Here is a 14845-nt window from a genome sequence, read left to right as displayed (position 1 = left end):
AAACAGCAGTTACTTTTTATTTAAAAATGTTACCAGGCACAGCACCATTGCCTAGTGGCTAAAGTTTTCACCTTTTTGAATGAGGGTTGTCATTGAGATACAATAGCTTGAGCCACTACTGGTAGTGCTGGCATCCTGGTATCAGCACCAGTTTCTGTACAAGCCATTCTGCTTCTGGTCAGTGTATAAAAATACACCTGACATGGCAGGGAATGAAGCCAGGAATTGGGCTCTGGTACCTACACGGGAGACCTGGCCAACCTGGAATGAAAATCCAGGGTCATGGTGGGAGTGACCTGGCAAATGTAGGGTCTTTTTATCCTTTCCACTCTCATGACTGCTTGCATACTCTGAACTTGCATGTCTCTATTTGCCACACAAGTAGGACACACTAGGCAAAACAAAATTAAACTCAGTGATATGCATCCCATTAATGACCCTCATTATGTATATGCTTCAGAGGCACTGACTGTATTAACATAACATGTTTTATTCTTACAAGTACAATATAAATTCTCTTTTTAATCTTGTAAATGTTAACCCAACCTCACTAAATGGGCAACACAGCTTCCTTGTTGACAAATACACTTATCATGTACTTCAAAATCTGAGTAGTACAATTGCTTATCAAAAGCAGAAATCCTACATTGATTTATTTTTTGTGCGGCCATGGTATTAGGCTTACGCTTTTTGAAATGCATCATTCTATCTTTCATGTAGTCCCAAGTGCTACTTTCCAGGAACTGTGATTAAAAGTAGATACAGACATGGGAAGACATCGCTTACATTGACTGTTGAGTAGGATTGCTATGTCTGTCTTTTGCATTGCATATTATCTCAAATTTTAGAATGTATATTTTAAAAATTACACATGTTGATTAGCATACAGTTAAATTTTATCAATCTTTCTACTTTATGTATTTTGTGGATTATGCAATGATGACCTGCATATGATCATCAAGCATATTCACAATGCTGTATATATGCATACACAGGTGGTCTGGATATGTGTGGGTATGGGTATGCATGAAGCACTGCTGACAGAGATCATATTTAAAATGAAACCATGAGCAATCATAACACTAGTTTCAAGAAGCAAATAAACTTCAAAATGGTTATCAATGCGTCAGGTCACTGGGTCCTTCTAACTGTTATAGACAGAAATGGGTTTCCCTAAATTTCATAGCATGGAGGCTGGATCCCCAATGCGACACTACTTTCAGACAGTACATTCTTTTCTTCTTTTTTCTAAATTTATTTTCATTGCATTGTCACATATATAGAGAGGAGGGAGGATAGAGGAAAGTCTTCCATCTGATGATTCAGTCTCCAGGTGACCACAATGGCTGGCAATGAGCCCATCTAAAGCCAGGAGTCCGGAGCCTCCTGGGGCAGGTCCCGAGGCATCGGGCCATTCTTGACTGCTTTCCCAAGCCACAAGCTGGGAGCTAGATGGGAAGCACGGCCAGCAAGATTAGAACTGGTGTCCATATAGGATCCTGGCACCTCAAGGCAAGGACCTTAGCCTCTATGCCACCACACTGAGAAAAAGGCAGTACATTTTATTCTTAAATACTTTACTTTTTCATTACAAAGTCAGACATAAGAGAGGAAGATCTTCCGTCCATTGATTCACTCCCCAAACAAACACAATGGCTGGAGAAGAGCTAATCTAAAGCAAGTAGCCTGGATTCTCTTCTGGGTCTCCCACAAGTCCAGAGTCCCAAGCCCTGTCATTGACTGCTTGCCCAAACCACAAGCAGAGAGCTGAATGGAAGTGGGGCAGTCGAAATTAGAATGAACACCCATATGGGATCCCAGCGGGTACAAAGCAAGGACCTTTGCTACTAGGCTACCGTTGTTGCCCAAGAAACAGCACTTCTAAGAAGGTAATTACTGGGCCTAGCACAGTAGCCTAGTGCCATTAGTCTGCACCTTGCATGTGCTGGGATGAAATATGTACACTGGTTCTTTCCATGGATGCTCCACTTCCCATCCAGCTCCCCGTTAGAGGCCCGGGAAACCAGTCAGGGATGGCAGAAAGACTTGGGATCCTGCACCCATGTAAGGGACCCAGAAGAAACTCCCGGATCCTAGCTTTGGATCAGCTCAAGTCTCACCACTTCATCCACTGCAGAGTGAAACAGTGCATGGGAGATCTTCCTCTGTTTCCCATCGTCTCTGCTTTTAATATTCCAATAAAAATGAATTAAAAAAAATTTAAATGAGGGTGATAAAAGAAACTATAGTCACTGTGAATCCACTTACAACTAATTTCTGTTCCTTTAAGAATACACAGGGACGGGCCCGGTGGTGTGGCCTAGAGGTTAAAGTCCTCACCTTGAATACGCCAGGATCCCATATTGGAGCCAGTCTAATCCTGGCAGCTCCACATCCCATCCAGCTTCCTGCTTGTGGACTGGGAAAGCAGTCAAGGACAGCCCAAAGCCTTGGGACTCTGCACCTGTGAGGAAGACCTGGAAGAATTCCTGTCTCCTGGCTCTGGATTGGAATAGTATCAGCTGTTGTGCTCGCTTGGGGAGTGAATCATTGACGGAAGATCTTTGTACTGTCTCTCCTCCTCTCTGTATATCTGACTTTCCAATAAAAATAAATATATCTTTAAAAATAAAAAGAACACACAGGGACAGAGGAAACACCATGGAGGCTGTGAGTTGGCCAGGGAGTGACCTCAGCAGAAACCAAACCTATTCTCATCTTGCTCTGCAAGTTTCAACCATAAGAATCAAAAGGAATGATAAGACATAGAATGCTGATTATTCCAGCTTGGGAAGAAGGGGTCTGGATACAGGAGGGAGGTGGAACAGGTAGCAAAGAAAGTGAGACAGAAGGAACAAGATCCAGGGTTCCATCCCAGCGTGTGGTGACTACACTGCACAATATGATAAGCTTATGCAGGACACTGGAACGGAGGACCCCATGTGCTGTCTAAACAAAGCCTGGACACCTGGTTAACTCAGCTTATGACATATATGTACTCAAATACTTCACTGAACCTTATGTTAGCATTCAAGTACACGATGATCAAAATTCAGTAGCATTTGTTTAAAATCAGAATCATCCATTGAAAATAAAAGTGAACCTTCTGAAACAATTAAACAGTTCTGATCTACACAGTATAGATTTACTGCCTTTTTAATTCATAATTAAATTTGAAATATTTATTTATTCATTTATATGGGAAATTCAGATTTTCAGAGAGAAGGAGAGACAAAGAGAAACGACCTTATATGAAGTGGTTCACTCCTAAAGTGGCCACAATGGGCAGAACTGAAATGATCTGAAGCCAGGGGTCAGGAGCTTCTTCAGGGTCTTGCATGCAGACGCAGGCTCCCAAGACTTTGGGCTGTCCTCTACTGCTTTCCCAGGTCACAGGCAGGGAGCAGGATAAAAAGTGGAACACCCAGGACATGAACCAGCAAAAATATAGTATCCAAGTTCACACAAGGTAAGGACGTTAGCCACTATGCTATCATGCCAGGCCCTTTTTAATTCTTTCGAAATATCTTATCATTGGCTTCAACGTGAGAATCACAGTACAAGAGACAAACAGAGAAACACTGAGATCTTCCCTCCACTTGTATACTCCCCTATTTCCACAAGAATTAGCAAGGTCCACCCAAAACCAGGAGCCTGGAATTCCACTCAGATCCTCCACAGGGCTGCAGGTTTCCAAGGAACTAGGTCACTTTGTTATCTTCCAAGCACTGTAGCAGGAAGCTAGATCAGACAGGGAACATCAGAGTATAACTGGTCCTTATATGGAACGTTGGCATTGCATGCAGCAATGTAACATGTTATCTTACAACATCCACCCCAAGGATTATTTAAATACTCAAAATCTGTGGTTGACATGGGAGTCTAGCGGCCAAAGTCCTCGCATTCAGAGGGATCCCATATAGGCGCCAGTTCTAATCTTGGCTGCTCCACCTCCCATCCAGCTCCCTGCTTGTGGCCTGGGAAAGCAGTGGAGGACAGCCCAAAACCTTGGCACCCTGCACGCACGTGGGAGACCAGGAAGACACTCCCAGATACTGTCTTCAGATTGGCTGAGCTCAGGCTGTGTTCTAGGCGTTGAGGCCACTTGAGGAGTAAACTAAAAGGCAGAAGATCTTTCTGTATCTGCTTCTCTCTGTATATCAGCCTTTCCAACAAAAATCAATGTTTAAAATAGGGAGATGAGTAAGTAGTGAATAAATAAATAAAAATACACATAAATAAACACAACATTGTAATCAAACCACAGGGTTGCTTTTCTCATTGAACCTCTTGATTCTCCTGTACATGATTCGCAGTGAAATTTCTTGGCATTTTGTACATGCCGCTGCTGGAAAGCTAACCTGGAGCCTAGATAGAGTTACACTGCTTTTGTTCATATGTGCCTATGCACTTGAAAGGAAGAATGACAGCAAACGGATGGTTTGTGCAATGTTTCTTGTGGTTTTGTTTTTCTGATTGCCTTGAACACAGCTGTGGCTGTGTCAGACTGACTCTAGGCCACATCCCCCACCTTGCAGGTCACATGTGGATGGGAGACACTCAAGTACTATGCCACCACCAGCTGCTTCACGGATGCATTAGAAGGAAGCTGTGCTCTACCCAGTGGCTAAAGTCCTCACCTTGTGCACACCCCTGATCCCATATGGTCACTAATTCGTGTCCCGGTGGGCCCCACTTTCCATCCAGCTCCATGCTTGTGGCCTGGGAGAGCAGTGCAGAACGAGGCAATGCCTTGGGACCCTGCACTCGCCTGAGAGACCCGGAAAAAGCTCCTGGCCCCGGATTTGGATTGGCTCAGCATCAACCATGGTACCCACCTGGGGAGTGATTGAGCAGACAGATAATTTCTGTCTCTCCCCTCCTCTCTGTGTCTCTGACTTTCCAACAGAAATAAATAAATGTTAAAAATAAGACAGGGGCCCGGCGCATGGCCTAGCAGCTAAAGTACTCGCCTTGAAAGCACCGGGATCCCATATGGCGCCAGGTCTAATCCCGGCAGCTCCATTTCCCATCCAGCTCCCTGCTTGTGGCCTGGGAAAGCAGTCGAGGATGGCCCAAAGCTTTTGGACCCTGGACCAGTGCTGGATGACACGGAAGAAGTTCCTGGATTCTGGCTTCAGATCAGCATAGCATCAGCTGTTGCGCTCACTTGAAGCAGTGAATCATTGGATGGAAGATCTTCCTCTACTGTCTCTCCTCCTCTCTGTGTATGTGACTTTCCAATAAATGAGTAAATATTAAAAAAGAAAATAACAGGATGGAGCATCCAGGCTTGAAATAAATACATTGCAACAAGATGCATTCATTCGACTTCAGGTATAATATCGTCCTCACAATGTTTGATTCATTTTAACTCTGCTGTCAAATTACAGGCAAGGTATTCAAAATTGAATCAATGTATCTCAGCTGACACTAATGAGTAAAACAAACAAACAAACAAAAAGCCCCATACATGATGAGTGTTGAGCCTAGCAGGTAAGGAACTTCTACCTTACACTGCAGTACTTGGCTTCCATTCCTAGTTCTGACCTTCATTCCAGCTCTGTGTTAATGCAGACCTTGGGAAGCAGTGGTGATGGCTTAAGGCACTGGGGTTCTGCTACCCACAGGAAAAACCCTGCATTCAGTTCTCAGCTCCCAGCTTAGCCCTGATTGATGCTGTGCAGCTGCGGACGTCTCAGAAATAAACCAGGGAATTGGAATTCTGATTCATCTCACATCCTCTTAAACAAATAACAGAGAAATTAATAAAAATGTACAATATGATTTTGGATGGTGGGTCATTGGTAAAAAGGGTTTAACACCAAGCGATGGTAGAAATATTCACTCTTACCATTTACCTGACAGTTAATGTATAAATCTTTATTCAAAACGTTACTACCAACATTGAACATTGAATTGTTACAGTTTTTAATAAGTAAAAGGACTGACAGTCATTACAAACAGAAAATGTGAAGCAATTTGGAGTATAACATACCTTAACTTCTCAAAAAATAGCACAGTGACAGTGCTATTTAAAATTGGATTACATGCGAAAGAACATGACATACTCTAAGGAAATGATAAAACAAAAACTTAGGAGGAACATATCTTTCATATCTTTATAAAAGAAAGAACATGGCATTCTATAAGATGCTCAGCAAGGTTGTCAAGGAAAACCTCACAGAGCAGCAAGGGAAGGTCCACACCGACTGGCAGTAATCAGGACAAGTTAATGCTGCAGTGTCAGTGCCCAGCCAGTGCTGGAGACTGCTTAGCAAGGTGATCACACAGGCATATTAGTTAACACCACATGAAGAAAAGACAGTCAAACCAAGTCCTGGAGAACCACAAAAGAAAGAAGTGCACAGGAAGGAAATGTTAGACTCCAATCCTTCTACCCTACCAATACCTCATACAGTATCAGAATTCATCCACAATTTGTAACATAAGAATATTTCCCATATGGAAAACACTTGCCAGGGATCAGCATATGAGAAGTGAAAGCAAGAAAAATGCTGCCATCAGCACAACAATGAAAGCAAAGGCCAGCACTGTGGTATAACATGTAAAGCTGCTAGCTGCAAAACCATCACCCCAGTTGGAGTCAGCTGTTCCACTTCAACCCAGCTCTGTTCATCACCTGGGAAAAGCTGCAGGCTGCAGGAATTAGCTTAGTCTAGGACTGGTCATTTTGGCCACTGGGGAGTGAGCCAGTGGAGAGAAGATCTGTGTCTCTTTTCCTTTGTAAGTCTCACTTGAAAATACGCCAATGCATATTTATATTTTATATTTTTTTATTAGAAAGAAACAGAGAGAACAAGATATTTTTTTATGAGTTGCTTTACTCCCTATATGGCAGCACTTGTTGGGCCAGGCAAAAGCAAGGGACTTAGAGCTTATTCTGGGGGTTCAGGACACCAGCATTATGAACCCCTTAGGCAGCATCCCCAGATGTCTTCAGGAGGAGTAGAACTGTAACTGAAGCAGCCAGATCTTGAACTGGTATCCATATGCAGGTAGCGCCTTGATTTGCTGTGCTGCCATATGACCAAAAAAACAATGTTTAAGCCATCAAAAACATCAAACATGCACCTGTCTCGCTAGCCAGCAACTGAAGTACATGCACTGCACATGCCATGACTTCATATGGTCATTGGTTCTAATCAGGGTGGCCTGACATTCCTCCAGCTCCTTGCTTGTGGCCTTGGATAGCAGTCGAAGATACCCCAAAGCCTTGTGTCCCTGCAGGTGTAGAGAAGACCTGAAAAAGGCTCCAGGCTCCTGCCTTCAAACTGGCTCAGCGCTGGCCTTTGCTACTGCTTGGGGAGTGAATAAATAAACACAAGATCTTCCCTTCTTTCTCCATTCCTCTCTGTGTATCTGACGTTCTAAGAAAAATAAATCTTAAAAAAAAAAATCAAACACTACACAAAGCCAGGACTTAGTCTCCTCTGGGGACAGAGGTAAAAGAGACCAACACCGGAACTGACAAAGGCTTTTTCTCACCTAGGCATGCAGACATAGAGCTTACAGTCTTACTGAAACTTGGCAGAAAATGAAGGTTCAAAAAGTTTCTATTCTTTCTGAGACCACTGAATAAACTCAGGCTCCATGACACAGAACAAAGATGAAGAACCAAATCAGGGGCATCATTCCTACACAAGTGGGCAAACTGCAAATCAAAGCACAAGGACATGACAGAGAATGAGCTCTGGGAAGCAGCCTGCTCACACTTCACAGCGAGATCCACACTCAGCAGCTTACTCAGGCTCCCAGGCCTTGGGCATCACTCTCCCTGAGGACACAGTGCCCAGAGGGCTCACTGCACATGGAGGGAATCCTAAGCAGCCAGCACTGTGACAGTGTGGCCTGGGAACTCCTCACAGCCTGCAGGGTCACCTCCAGCTTCTTACTTCCCTTCTGAAACAGCATACTCAAACCAAGTGAAGCTTGTGGCCACTGGGATTTCTCTTAGCACTTCAAACACCAGACGTGTTATCTTGCTAAATATCGATCTAAAACGAACAACGAATCACAAAACAACTTAATTATTCCATCATCTACAGGTGGTACAGGCCTCACAAACAGGAGAGAGAGAAAATCGGGCTAACATGAAGGTCAGCCTGTCCCTGGGCACTCTCCCCTCCTCACTGCACACTTTGGAAAGATGGGAGTCCCAAGGTTCAAGGTCAGGGCCGCAGAGTGGGACAACAAGGTCCCCTTCCCGTGCCCTCCCGCCCTGGGGCCTGAGCAGATGCGCTCACACACTCACCCTTCCCAGCTCCTGAGGAGTCGGGTGTCCTCCAGAGGGCTCCTGCGGGGAGGGAGTTCACAGGGCAGCACTGCCTCAGCTCCCTGGGCCTCTCTCAGGACCACAACCAGCCGCGCACAAATGGCGCCACCTCAACAGCTCAGCCCGCCTTCTTCCAGGGATATTCAAGGCCGCGCGTGATTCGAGCGTTTGCACAGACATCACAACATGTGCAGCCAATGAGGACCGCACTGGGCTTAAGGTGCACACCTGGGTTTGTGGTGGGAGGGGGAGAAAGGGGCGGAGCTTCACCTCAGGTCTGAGGCAGCCTCCAGTTTTGCAGCTCGAGCTTTGCAACAGCAGGGGTCGCTGTCACCTCTCAGGTAAGTCCACCTGCTGGCCTCTCTCCTTCCCTCTCTAGATCTGGATCCTGTTAAAACCTAGAATCCCCCAAAATGGGTGACAATCCCCAAAACGAGTTACAATACACTGAATGTTCAAAAGCTTTTGGGGATTTTCTTTTTGTGTTGGTTTTTTGACGTTGGTTCATTTGACTTTTATTCTTTAAATATTTATCTATTTTCATTGGAGGAAGATATGCAGAGAGGAGGAGACAGAGAGGAAGATCTTCCATGGCATGGTTCACACCCAAAGAGGCCACAACAACAAGAGTGAGCCAATCTGAAGCCATGAGTCAGGAGTTTCCTCCAGGTCTCCCATGCGGGTGCAGGGTGCCAAGACTTTGGGCCGTCCTGGAGTGCATTCCCAGACCACAGGCAGGGAGCTGGATGGGATCAGAACTGGCGTCTGGACGGGATCCCAGTGAGTTCAAGGCTGGGATTTTAACTACACTCCCTCGCTGGGCCCCATTTGACTTTTTAAATTACACAACTGGAGGTTATTTGAAAATACGATATAAATAAAGCTTTTCAATGTTATTTCTCTTGCCGATGTTTATTTTGTGGTCTGTATTTTGCGTGGCAATGTTGTTCCATATCTGTTTCTGATTAGTACATCAAAATCTGGCTTGATTCTCTTATCAGGTTCAATTTGGTTTTCCAGTCTGCTGGATTATCTCTGCACATTTTAGGATCATTAGTACAGACTGATCATTCTCCTGCTTAGAATTTGGCCACCATGAATATAATTTCCTTTCTGTGTTTAATGTCGTGAATACACATCCAGAACAATGTTTAAGAGACAAAGGAAAAGCAAAAAATCTTGTCTAAGTTTACTCAAGGCAATGACTCTCAGTGTTACGTGTTAGCAATGCTGGTCATTATACATGCATTGCAGCCTCAGTTATACTAGGGAAATTGCCACTTTCTGTCATTCTGCTAGCAGTCTCTTTTTATCAGTAGAAGCAGACTTTTTTTTAAGAAACTATTTTAACATTTGGAATTAATGCACTTTTAAAAATTTTGCCTTCCTGGCCCGGTTTGATAGCATAACGGTTGAGATCCTCGCTATAAATACCTGGGACCCCGCATGGACGCCAATTCTAATCCAGGTGGCCTTGCTTCCCATCCAGCTCCCTGCTTGTGTCCTAGGACAGCAGTTGAGGACGGCCCAAATCCTTGGCACCCTCACGTGTGAAGGAGACCCAGGAGAGCTCCTGGCTCCTGGCTTCCGATTGGTAAGCTGCCACCATTGCGCTTCTCCTCTTCCCTGTATATCTAACGTTACAATATAAATAAATAAATAAGGCCCAGCGCGATGGCAAAGTAGTTAAGGTCCTCACCTTGCCGCACGGGATCCCATATGAGCACCGGTTCTAATCCTAGCTCCCCCTTCCCACCCAGGCCCCTGCTTGTGACTGGGAAAAGCAGTGGAGGATGGCCGAAAGTTTTGGGACCCTGCACCTGTGTGGCAGACCCAGAAGAGGCTCCTGGCTTCGGATCGGCATAGCATTGGCCGTTGCACTCACTTGGGGCGTGAATCATAGGACGGAAGATCTTCCTCTCTGTCTCTCCTCTCTATATATCTGCCTTTCCAATAAAAAAAAAATAAAAATAAATCTTTAAAAAAAATTAAAAATAAAAAATCCTCAATCTGCCGGTTCACTGCCCAAGTGGTACAGCAACCAAAGCTGACTTGCTCCAAAGTCAGGAGGCAATTCTGGGTCTCCCATGCTGGTGCAGGTTTTCATGGCTTTTGGTACTTCTCTACAGCTTCCTTAGGCCACAAGCCTGGAGCAGCATGGGAAGAGGAGAAAAAGGTCAGTAAGTAGAACCAAAGGACATGGGCTGGCACACATATGTGATCCCAGCATGTACAGCATGAGGATTTAGCCACTGAGCCATCAGTCTAGTCCCACATTTTTATTAATGTTGTTAATGAGTTGCCACAATAGTGGATCATCAGTATGCCCAATGCTTTAAATGGACTCAAGCATATCTCTACTTATTCGGCCATTTTATGTATTATACTCTGCACTCCCTCCTGGGTTTCAGAAACCTGTGCTGACAAGCCTTGTCTGCCTCCTCATGTCTCCAGCCCCGTGAGCCTGTGATTGCATCTGGTATTGTGTATCTCTAGTCTTCTTCCTAGGACCACAGTGACCTGCCATTTCAACACCTAATCTAAATAAGACATGTGTTCACTAGGATTAAGATTGGTGTTACCATTAGGGCTGAGGTGAAGCAAGTGAAACTCTTGAGAGTAAGATTAAAATTACAGGCCAGACAGGATGCCCTAGCCGCCAAAGTCCTTGCCAAAGTCCTTGCCTTAAACACCGCCAGATCCCATATGGATGCTGATTCTAATCCTGGCAACTCCGCTTCCCATCCAGCTCACTGCTTCTGGCATGGGAAAGCAGTTGTGGATGCCTAAGGTTTTGGGACTATGCACCAGCATGTTAGATCCAGAAGAGGCTCCTGATTCCTGGCTTTGGATCAGCACAGTACCGGCCGTTGCTGTCACTTGGGGAGTGAATCATCAAACGGAAAATTTTCTTCTCTGTCTCTCCTCCTCTCCCTACATCATTCTTTGTAATAAAAATGAATAAATAAATCGTAAAGAAAAGATTAGTTAAAGTTAGGAATAGACTGATAATGGGTATTCAGTTTAGGGTTAAGGTCACTGTTAGTGTTAGGGCTGTGACTTGCTATTACTCTTAGGATAGGGTAGGGTTAGGATTAGGTTCGGGGTTAGGATAAAGAGTAGGATTAGAGTTAGAACTATGGGTATGATGGTGTTCATGTTATGGTTAATGTTAGGGATAGGTCAATGGTTATACAGAAAGGTTAGCATTACGATTAGGGCAAAGGTTAGTGTAAAAATTTGGAGCTAGAATTAGAGCTAGGGCTAGGAATACAGTTGGGAAGAGAGCTACAGTAGGACTACAGTTGGTTATAGATTTAATAAAAGGACTTGGACAAGAATTAGGATTAGGATTAGGACTAGATTAGAATCAGGCCTAGATTTAGAATTAGAATTCAGCTTAGTGTTAGCTATAGGTTTATGCTTACTGCTTGCAGTAGGGCTAGATGAGAGTTAAGATGAGGTTTGTGGCTAACCCTAAGCACAGGCAGCAGCAATCTCAAGAACAAATCCTAGCCCTAACTCAAATCCCAATCTCAAACTTTACCCTATTCCAGCTACTGCTCCGCTCCAGCCCTAAACCTAACAGTAACACTAGCATTACTCCAAATCCTAACCATGACCCTAATGCTAACTCAGTCCCCTGACATTTTATACCTGTTGTCATCAGCCAAGCTGTAGGCTGAATCCTAACACTAATGTTGGCCTACTCTTAAATTCAACATGAACTAGCTGTAATTCATTTAAAAAATTACTCCTTTTCATTTCCAAAATCAGATATAGAGAGAGCAGAAAAGACAGAGAGGAAAATCTTCCATCTGATGATTCACTCCTCAAGATGTTGCAACGGCCAGAGCTGCACCAATCTGAAGCCAGGAGCCAGGAACCTATTACAACACATGGTTGCAGGTTCTCAAAGCTTTGGGCCGTCCTAGACTGCTTTCCTAGGCCACAAACTAGGAGCTGGGTGGGAAGTGTGGCTCCTGGGATGAGAACTGGAACCCATATGTGATCTAAGCACCTGTAAGGCAAGAGATTTAACTGCTAGGCTACTGTGCCAGACCCAGCATAATTCAACTCAGATACTAACCATAATCTTAGCCCTTGTTATGACCATACCCCAACCCTATTCAGAAGGGGTGCAAACTCTCAAGAACTAACACAAGCCCTAACTCTAACCCCAACTTTAAACTTGATCCTAACCATAAAGCTCCTTCCAGCCCTGACTCTAAACCTAGTACTAATCTTAGCATGACCTCTAATCCTAATCCTGGCTGTTAACGCTGGCTCAGTCTCTTGACTTTTGATAGCTGTAATCAGCAGCCAGGCTATAGGCCTAATCCTAAACCTGGCATTGACCCTAGTCATAAATTCAAGCTGAACTAGCCACAATTTGTTTATTTTTAGAAGTTGATCATTTTTATTGGAAAGTAAGATATACAGCACTTACCCAACCTCTTTTTGCAAAGCCTAGCACTAATATTAATTTAAACCTAGAGCACACCCAAAGCCAGACAGATTTATCCGAAAATCCTTGCCATCATCCTAACCTTCATTCTGCTACTAGCTCTAGCTCTAAGGGAATTGTGATTCTAGCCCTAAACCCAACCAAATCCATAGTCCTAACACTGACTCCAACCCTGACACAGATGTAGCCATCACTGTAATATTAAGCTCAGCCCTAATACTGAACACAATCCTAGCTGTATTTCTAAACTTAACCCTCATGATAACTGGAATCATCACCCTAATTACAACATGAACTCTAAATCCAAATGTAACGAAAACCTTAGTGATCAACCTAACACTAGATTCTGACCTAACCTTCATCCTAGAAGAACTTTAGCACTAGCATTAGCCCACACCCCAACAGTAATTCTAGCTCTAAGCATAATAATACCAGCATAATAATCCCAGCATTGACTCTAACCTCATTAACATTAAAAACTTCTTAATCCTCAATGTAGCCACAGCTTTAATCTTAGCATTAATTGTAGATCTAACATTAATTCAAACACTAATCTATTCCTAAGATTAATCCTGATGCAAATCCTACTTCATGCAGCATACAAACCTAGCTCTGCACCTCATCCTACTTGTAAGGTTAAACCTAATGTTTACCATAAGGCTAACCATAGCTCAAATCTCCATCCTAACACTAACCTAACTACTTAACCTAAACTTTTGCAGTAGACCTAGCCCTAACCCTAATGACATCTAACCTTAATCCTAGTTCTATTCCTAATGATAGGCAAAATCATAGGCCTAAATGGAACCCTAACACTAAAATTTGCCCTAACCATAAATCTAGGTTTTGACCTCATTACTACCATACCCTAGATACAATGATAACCCTGATCCTAACCCTACACTGAACCACAACATTTAAACTAACCACATCTCTGAAGGGACATCTGTTACACTATGGTGTGCCTGTTTCATGACACTGTATTCTAGCAGGGAAAACTCACTGAGAGCCAGGACAGGAAATGTCATGGGATCTGCCTACAAAAATCAGCTTGACTTGACTCTTGTACCTTCCATTTACTTTTCCAAACACTACCTTTAGTGGGGAACGAGGATCAGTTTGTCTCCTTCAAGAGACATAAGCATTCTCATCGATGGAAAAGTGAAATGCTTTGATAGTACCAGGGTAGAAAAAGCCCTAGGCTTCACTACATTTTAAGCCAAGACCAACACACTCATGCACTGCTGAGTTCTGTGGAGTCTGAATGTCTTCCTGCCAGGGCCTGTGGAGAAGAAAGATGAAAGAAAGCAGAGCTTGAACCACTCACCATCTTTCTCCACCACACAGTGAAGGCTGTCTGTCACCATGGCTTCTCTAGAATGCTGAGGCTGCAGGATTCTGGACACTTATGACCAGGCAGCAGCTGATTGGACAGCTTGTGTGGCCATGGATCCCTATAAGATAAAGAAGATGCAGCCAATCAGAATGTTCCCTTTCACCAGGACAGCCACATGAAGTTATGTGAGTGAAGCAAGAGTGATGGCCAAGGCCAGAGCTCATATTCTTAGTTGTGATAATTGACTTGGTCACGGCCATCCAAAATTGATGAAACATTACCTTTTGATGACAAATATAGAAAAATATATGATGTGGAGGAAGAGTAATTGGAAAATAATTTAAATAATAAAAATGTATAGAAATGAACAGAATGGAAGTTCAGGAAAGTCTGAGCAGTGGCTCAGCATATGTCACCCAGCCATGTGGCTTTGGCCTGGGGTACCCATGTTGACCCTGATTTCCTACTGGGATCCTAGCTCCCCATGCAGTGATGCTTGGTAGGGGGATGGTTCTGAGCCTGTCACAAGCCTATGCACCAAATGCCACCAAGCTCTACCTGCCAGCCACACAACGACGAGCTCTGGGCCCTTAGGGGTGTGGAATTACTGCCTAGCCACATCCATGGATAAGGCCACAGTACCTGTAGGGTGAGGAATGTATCCTGAGTGTCACCCAATGACAGGGCCACTGTACTTGCAGATAAGCAAAGGGATCGAGATGTCGTCGAGACGTGAAGATATTTT

The sequence above is a fragment of the Ochotona curzoniae genome, unplaced genomic scaffold, assembly GCF_017591425.1.
Source record: "Ochotona curzoniae isolate NIBS_2020 unplaced genomic scaffold, NIBS_Ocur_1.0 contig_1602, whole genome shotgun sequence".
Classification (NCBI taxonomy): Eukaryota; Metazoa; Chordata; class Mammalia; order Lagomorpha; family Ochotonidae; genus Ochotona; species Ochotona curzoniae.
Note: the sequence above shows the minus strand (reverse complement) of the source record.